Below are 7,689 nucleotides of genomic sequence, written 5' to 3'. Positions count from 1 at the left end.
TAATGGTTAAAACGTGTTGTGTTGGGAAAATTAAAGGTTTGAAATGTGATATTGGATGGTTTGCTAACATTGGTTGCTAATATGGTAACTGATAATTAGCGGGTGTGGAATAAATCAGGCGGCACTTTACTGATGTGAAGTTTGAAAGCTATTTTCTGAACATAAAAGAAAGAAAGTCTGACAGGATTTGTGCAAGGATACTGAAACACCACGGATGGATTGACGTAGAGCTAGTACTGGTAGTGGGGCAAAAGTGGATGCTGCTAGTAACAGGTATCGGAGGGGGCAAGGCAAGGGCTAGCTAGCATAGAGGCGATTTTAAACTTCAGCGCTTCAAACGTAAGCAGTTCTGCGTCAAATCATGTAAATCAGACCATCCGCCACCCTCGTACATGATAAAGAATAGCACCAGTAAAAGCAAGCAGTATCCCACTGTTTTGTGTTGGCTCGATGAAAGGTGATAGAAACGAATTTCCGAATCACATTCGGCTTGGTTGTTGTTGTGGCCAGTCAATAGACAAGCTTTGAACCGTAGTTCCATGTAAGTGTCGTGGTTTTCACTGTTTCAGTATGTAGTTGGATATGGTAGATCTGGGCAACTGGTCAACGCTGTCGTGTTTTGTCTCGGTAGACCTCGTATGACGGTGTGTTGGGAAAATCGAGATTTGGAGTTAAAATTGGAATCCAAGATGGCGGCATGTCTAATGGTCTCTGAGTGTCTCTCTGGATTAACTCGTTTTTAAATGGATTTTACTAATTTCTCATAGTTGCATTCGGTGTTTACTAAACCTACCTTATAAGATCTAGCAGAACCTTGGACTTTTAATGAGTTAAGTGACATCTAACAAGTTTACACATTACTGTCATCTTCTCTGAGTCCCCCTGGAACTGAGCTAACTAGCTTGTAACTTGGGTTGGCTACATCCACCAGTGTGAAATTCCCCCGGCTTGCTGCATCCACCTGGAGCCTGGGCTAGCTAGCTTGGGCCTACTGCATCCACCTGGAGCTTGGGCTAGCTGCTGGAGCTTGGGCTAGCTGACTTGGGCCTGCTGCATCCACCTGGAGCCTGGGATAGTTGGCTTGGGCCTGCTGCATCCATCTGGAGCCTGGGTTAGCTGCATCCACCTGGAGCCTGGGCTAGCTGACCTGGGCCTGCTGCATCCACCTGGAGCCCGGGCTAGCTAGCTTGGGCCTACAGCATCCACCTGGAGCCTGGGCTGGCTGCATCCACCTGGAGCTTGGGCTAGCTGCATCCACCTGGAGCCTGGGCTAGCTGACTTGGGCCTGCTGCATCCACCTGGAGCCTGGGCTAGATGGCTTGGGCCTGCTGTTTTTACCTGGAACCTGGGCTAGCTGCATCCACCTGGAGCCTGGGCTGGCTGCATCCACCTGGAGCCTGGGCTAGCTGGCTTGGGCCTGCTGTTTTCACCTGGAACCTGAGCTAGCTGGCTTGAGACTGCTACATCCACCTGGAGCCTGCACCAGCTGGCTTGGGCCCGCTAATTTCTTCTGTAGCCTGGGCAAACTGGCTTGGGTCCACAACTCCACCTTGGATTTTGAGCACATTAGCTTGGGCCTGCATCCACCTGGATCCTAAGCTAGTTAGCTTGGGCCTGCTTCCTGGAGCCAGAGCTAGCTAGCATTAGCCTGCTACTTCCACCTGAAGCTGTTGTACAAAGGTATATGAACATGGTGCTTTTTATTGCTTTAATGTGTTTATTGGCAGTCTGCGACATAAGTCCAAACAAAACTCAGTGGATGAGTTCACATAAAGATGTTTTGTGTTTTAAGGACAGCCGCAGTGGCACTGATTCTAATAGACCTACTGTTTATGATCAGCCACATAGTCACTTTGTATGGGACTTGAACTCCTGGTCAGATGTCTCCAGGGTTTTACTCAAACTACAAAGTGTTTTTTCTCTACACAAGTTGACTCGTTTACTTAGCAAAAATATCTGCCTGCCCTCAACATCCAAATGTGCTAGTCCAAACTGTAGAGTGAAACAAAGACTGATGATAATCCTTTTATTATTTTTATCTGGGAATGTGCACCCAAACCCTGGACCTGATGCACAATATATCCAGACCCCTGCAGATTTTAAATCTTTGTCTGGTCTCAAGGTTATTCATCTTAACGTGAGGAGTTTGCTACATAAAATGGATTTGGTTAAAATCTGGGTTAAATCAACAAATGCAGACATAATGATCATCTCTGAAACATGGCTCACAAAAAGGATTACAAATGATGATGTTGGGATAGATGGATACAAACTATATCGCACAGACAGACCTAAAAAGGGTGGTGGGGTAGCCATCTATCTTAAATCAAGATTTGATGCTTCAATTGTCTTGTCAAAGTCTATTAGTAAACAAATGGAGTTTTTGGCCTTAAATGTGGAAATAGCCCAATCCTTCTCTTTAACTGTTGTTGGATGCTACAGACCTCCATCTGCTACAAAGGAAGCTTTGGCATCCTTACAACAACTTATGTCCATGTTAAATTATAATGAAATCTTAATGGCAGGAGATCTCAACTGGGATTGGTTAAACACAGCCTCTGAAGAATTTAAATCCTTCTGTGACTCTGTCAATCTTAGCCAGTTGATAAATCAACCAACTAGGCCAAACACAAAATGTCCAGGAAAATCAACTCTGATCGACTTAATTTTAACAAATTCCCCACATAAATTTTCATCTGTTGGAGTTTTCTGCAATGACCTGAGTGATCATTGTGCAGTTGTAGCCTGCAGAGACACAAAATTTCCTAAATGTAAACCACGTATCATTTTTAAGAGAAACCTAAAGAAATTTAATATACAGGCTTTTCATCATGATTTATCTTTGGTCACATGGGAACATATCGACTTGCTACCAGATGTTGAGTTAGCTTGGTCTTTTTTCAAAGATAATTTTGAGAGAATTGTAAATAAACACGCTCCCAAAAGGAAACTCAGGGTAAAGGGGCGAGAAAACCCCTGGTTTTCTCCTGAATTGTCTGATGTCATTCATCAACGAAATCAGGCATGGGCCAAAGCCAGAAAAAGTGACTCTGCCTGTGATTGGTCTATTTTTAGACAATTAAGAAATAAATGCACCTCTCTCATCAAAAAGGCAAAATCAGAGTATTACTTATCTGTTACTACTGAAAATCTCAATAATCCACAGAAATTTTGGAAAGTGATCAAGTCTCTATCCGTGAACAAAACCCCTCAGGCTCTTCCTACATATATTTTAAGTGATTCAGCCCCAGTGACTAATAGGACTGAAATATTAAATTGTTTCAATAAGCATTTTGTGTCATCTGGGTCATTGTTTGAATCTACAAGAAATACTACAGTGCCTCACAATATAAACACAGAAATATGTCATAGAGAACCTTTTATATTTGCGCCCTTCACAGTGCAGCAAGTGCACAAGGCACTCAAAACTTTGAATCAAAGTAAACCTCCTGGGCCAGATTTTATTGAACCTTATTTTTTGAAAATGTCAGCCGATTTTATTGCACAGCCCATCACAACACTTTTTAATTTATCAATTGAAAACAAAGAACTCCCCGTAGTCTGGAAGTCGGCCTTTGTTATTCCGCTTTTAAAAGGAGGCGACCCAGCAGTTTTAACTAACTACAGGCCAATATCTAATTTGTGTGTCCTATCAAAAATCCTGGAATCACTGGTATGCGAGCAACTTAAAGACTTTTTATACACAAACAACCTTCTTTCAAGGCTTCAGTCAGGTTTTAGGAAAAAGCACAGTACTATCACTGCTGCCACAAAAGTAGTCAATGACATACTTGTTGCCCTTGACAAAAATCAGTACTGTGCAGCACTTTTCATTGACCTTTCCAAGGCGTTCGACACTGTGGACCACACAGTTCTCAGAGAGAGGCTGTCCAGCTTTGGTCTCTCAGATCATGTTGTTTCTTGGTTCACAAATTATTTAAGTGGTAGGTCCCAGTGTATCAAACACGATGACTTGTACTCAGAATTTGTCAGTGTCCACAAGGGGGTGCCACAAGGATCGGTTTTAGGTCCCCTTTTATTTATCATGTACATAAATGATGTGGGTCGGAATGTGTCTGATGCGAACATGCATTTTTATGCTGATGACACAATAATTTATTGCTTCGGGCCATCCGCCGTTAATGCTATTGAATCACTGCAGAAGGCTTTTGATGTAATCCAACAGACATTTTTACAGTTAAAATTGCTTCTTAATGCTGATAAGACTAAGCAAATGTTGTTCTCAAAGCCAAGGAAAGTACCATCAATCATCCCCTCAGTACTCACCCTTGAGGGAACTGAAATTGAGGTGGTACGTCTGTATAAATACCTGGGTATTTTGCTTGATGATACTTTGACGTTCAAAGCCCACATTGAAAATCTTGTGAGGAAGATTTATTTAGAAATAAAATTTGTTTTTCCTTTCATGTTAAGAAGCGCCTTGTCTCTGCAACATTTGTATCCATTTTAGACTATGCAGACCTGCTGTACATGAATGCTTCATCCCAATGTCTGAGTAAGATTGACTCTGTGTATCATGGTGCCCTGAGGTTCATCACTAACTGTAGGGCCCAAACTCATCACTGTGAACTTTATGCCAGAGTTAAATGGTCTTCACTGACTACCAGGAGACTTACTCACTGGTATACATTTATTTACAAGGCAATACTCGGACTACTGCCACCTTACATCTGCAGCCTAATCACAGTGAGGAATATTGAGTCTTATGGTCTGCGCTCTAAAGGCCATTTGTTACTCTCTGTCCCTTGCTTCCGCACAGAACTGGGGAAGAGGGCATTTGTGTTTTCAGCCCCTACCTCATGGAACAATCTGCAAAAGGACTTGAAACTAACAGATCTGATTCCATTGAACGATTTTAATTCCAAGATGAGATCACTTGAGACAGAGTCTATTGTCTGTAACTGTTTCAATTGACGTTTTATTTTACTTGATTTGTTATTTTAATGCAACTGTGTAATTTTAATTTTGTAACTTGAGCCGCCACTTGGCCAGGACACCCTTGTAAAAGAGGTTCTTAATCTCAACGGGTTTATTTTCCTGGTTAAATAAAGGTAAAAAATAAATTAAAAAAAAAGAAAAAAAAGAAAAAAACGGCCGTTTGGCTGTCCAATCGCGTGACTGTGGACATTTGAAAGCAGACTTCCGCCCGCCTTTTCTACCGTTGGAAATGCAAGATGCGGCGACTTGACTTCAGACACCGAGAGAGGCTGGCGTAAGTAATTCACTTTATTGGTATAATTTCGTAACAATTACGTGTGTTACCGTTAATGTATGGTTAAAATCAAACCCTGCTTCACAAGTTTTGCTGTACGAACATTGGAACAGCCTCAGTGATTCTGTGAACATTAAGCTAGCCTACAGATTTAGCTAGTTATTGATACTCAGTTAGCTATTGATCTTTAACGCTTGCACTATAAATTATATTTATTTTCTTTTAATTCACATGTGGACTAACTTAATGGTTAAAACGTGTTGTGTTGGGAAAATTAAAGGTTTGAAATGTGATATTGGATGGTTTGCTAACATTGGTTGCTAATATGGTAACTGATAATTAGCTGGTGTGGAATAAATCAGGCGGCACTTTACTGATGTGAAGTTTGAAAGCTATTTTCTGAACATAAAAGAAAGAAAGTCTGACAGGATTTGTGCAAGGATACTGAAACACCACGGATGGATTGACGTAGAGCTAGTACTGGTAGTGGGGCAAAAGTGGATGCTGCTAGTAACAGGTATCGGAGGGGGCAAGGCAAGGGCTAGCTAGCATAGAGGCGATTTTAAACTTCAGCGCTTCAAACGTAAGCAGTTCTGCGTCAAATCATGTAAATCAGACCATCCGCCACCCTCGTACATGATAAAGAATAGCACCAGTAAAAGCAAGCAGTATCCCACTGTTTTGTGTTGGCTCGATGAAAGGTGATAGAAACGAATTTCCGAATCACATTCGGCTTGGTTGTTGTTGTGGCCAGTCAATAGACAAGCTTTGAACCGTAGTTCCATGTAAGTGTCGTGGTTTTCACTGTTTCAGTATGTAGTTGGATATGGTAGATCTGGGCAACTGGTCAACGCTGTCGTGTTTTGTCTCGGTAGACCTCGTATGACGGTGTGTTGGGAAAATACCGGCAGTTGTTTCAGATGGAGGGTGCGACGTGCCAGATGTACGCTGTTCGAGGGATAAAACTGCCACGCACGAGATTTTGTAGGCAATGGTAATTGGTGACGATACCATGACGTTTGAAAAGAAGATTCAAAGTTTGAGTTTTATGTGGCAGAGTAGAACAGCTGCGTGTGAAGTGTGGCGACTACCAAGGTATCAACACCAGTTATGGCTACGGGATTTTAAAAGTACCTTCAATGCACTGGGAACTAACGTGCTCTCCCCCTCTCTCTCTTTTCTCTCTTCGTCAGGGCCCAGGTCTTGTGGCCACATCTGTCCAAGCTCCTACTCTGATTGAACAGTTGGATGATCAGACTGATGGTAAGTGTGTGTGTGTGTGTGTGTGTGTGTGTGTGTGTGTGTGTGTGTGTGTGTATCATATTGTCTATGTGATCATGTGTCTAATTGCCATCCACTTACAGGCCCTCTGCCTCCTTTCATTTGTTTTTTTAGATTTTTTTTTTATTGTTGTATTGTATGCAATTGTGATAAATATGTTACTGTGATAGTGTTATAATAACACAGAGACTTTGGTAAATGTGAAATTTAAGTACTGCTGTACAATTTTCTGCTCTCATTTTCAGATGAAAAGTGCTACACAGTTCTCACACATCTTCTGACTCCGAAGCCGCTGCAGTGTAAAATCTGAGATGTCTTTTCTGGTTGATTTTGTGCAGGTATTTTTCAAAGGATAGTTACTTTTAAAAACTTCTTTTAATCTTTAAAAACACTTTCATGCAGAGCCTCTGTTAGGACCTCATTGCGATACAGAGTTATGACCTTGTCACCAAAATGTCAATGACCATATTTTAACCTGCTATTTAAGGCTGTCATAGCCATATTCTTATAACAATGCCGTTAAGTTCAAGAGAACTATAGTTTGGTGATATGGATCCCAAACGGAAGGGAACAGCAGCGGTTTGTAGTTGTAGAGAACTAATTAGCGCCAAGTGTTGTTAACCTGTTGTTTCTTGTTTACCTGTCACAGTAGCCCATAGCACTTTTGTCATAGAGAGCAACTTGGTCAGTAAATATGTGCCTGCTGTATAAAGTAGCAGTATTTGGATGAGTTACAGCTAACACGGACGGCAAACTTGAGACTGTATATTGTGTGTTTGACAGATTTCTGACAGCGACAGCGATGGTGAGGGAAGCAGTGTACCGAACTCTCAGATGACTCGGACCAGGTGACCAAACCCATGCAAAGCACAATGTGAGTGTACACACACACACACACACACACACACACACACACACACACACACACACACACACAGACCATGAGTCAACATAGTAGCCCCTACAATATTTTTCCAATTTATTGCTGTATGCTTACGGGCTCTACGCTTAGCTTTTTCAATAGGAGCACCTGTGCCCCTAAGTGAAAAAATTTAGGGGCACAGATAAAAATTTAGGAGCACAGTCAGTTTTTGTGACGCAGCTTCATTATTAACACACAGATACAGAGAATATACTCTTTCCACACACAAATACACATTCTAGAGGGGTAGGCC

The 7,689-nt window shown here is 41.9% G+C and overlaps 1 long non-coding RNA gene across 1 annotated transcript; it reads left to right on the top strand.

The window, feature by feature from the left end:
- The first annotated feature begins 5,118 nt into the window (after positions 1 to 5,118).
- Positions 5,119 to 7,442, top strand: LOC134458737 (uncharacterized). The gene is made up of 4 exons (XR_010036613.1): positions 5,119 to 5,233; positions 6,427 to 6,496; positions 6,760 to 6,852; positions 7,298 to 7,442. It is a non-coding gene; the product is annotated as an uncharacterized LOC134458737 (long non-coding RNA).
- Positions 7,443 to 7,689: the final 247 nt, after the last annotated feature.

The sequence above is a fragment of the Engraulis encrasicolus genome, chromosome 11, assembly GCF_034702125.1.
Source record: "Engraulis encrasicolus isolate BLACKSEA-1 chromosome 11, IST_EnEncr_1.0, whole genome shotgun sequence".
Classification (NCBI taxonomy): domain Eukaryota; kingdom Metazoa; phylum Chordata; class Actinopteri; order Clupeiformes; family Engraulidae; genus Engraulis; species Engraulis encrasicolus.
Note: the sequence above shows the minus strand (reverse complement) of the source record. Positions and strands in the feature narration are given on the sequence as shown.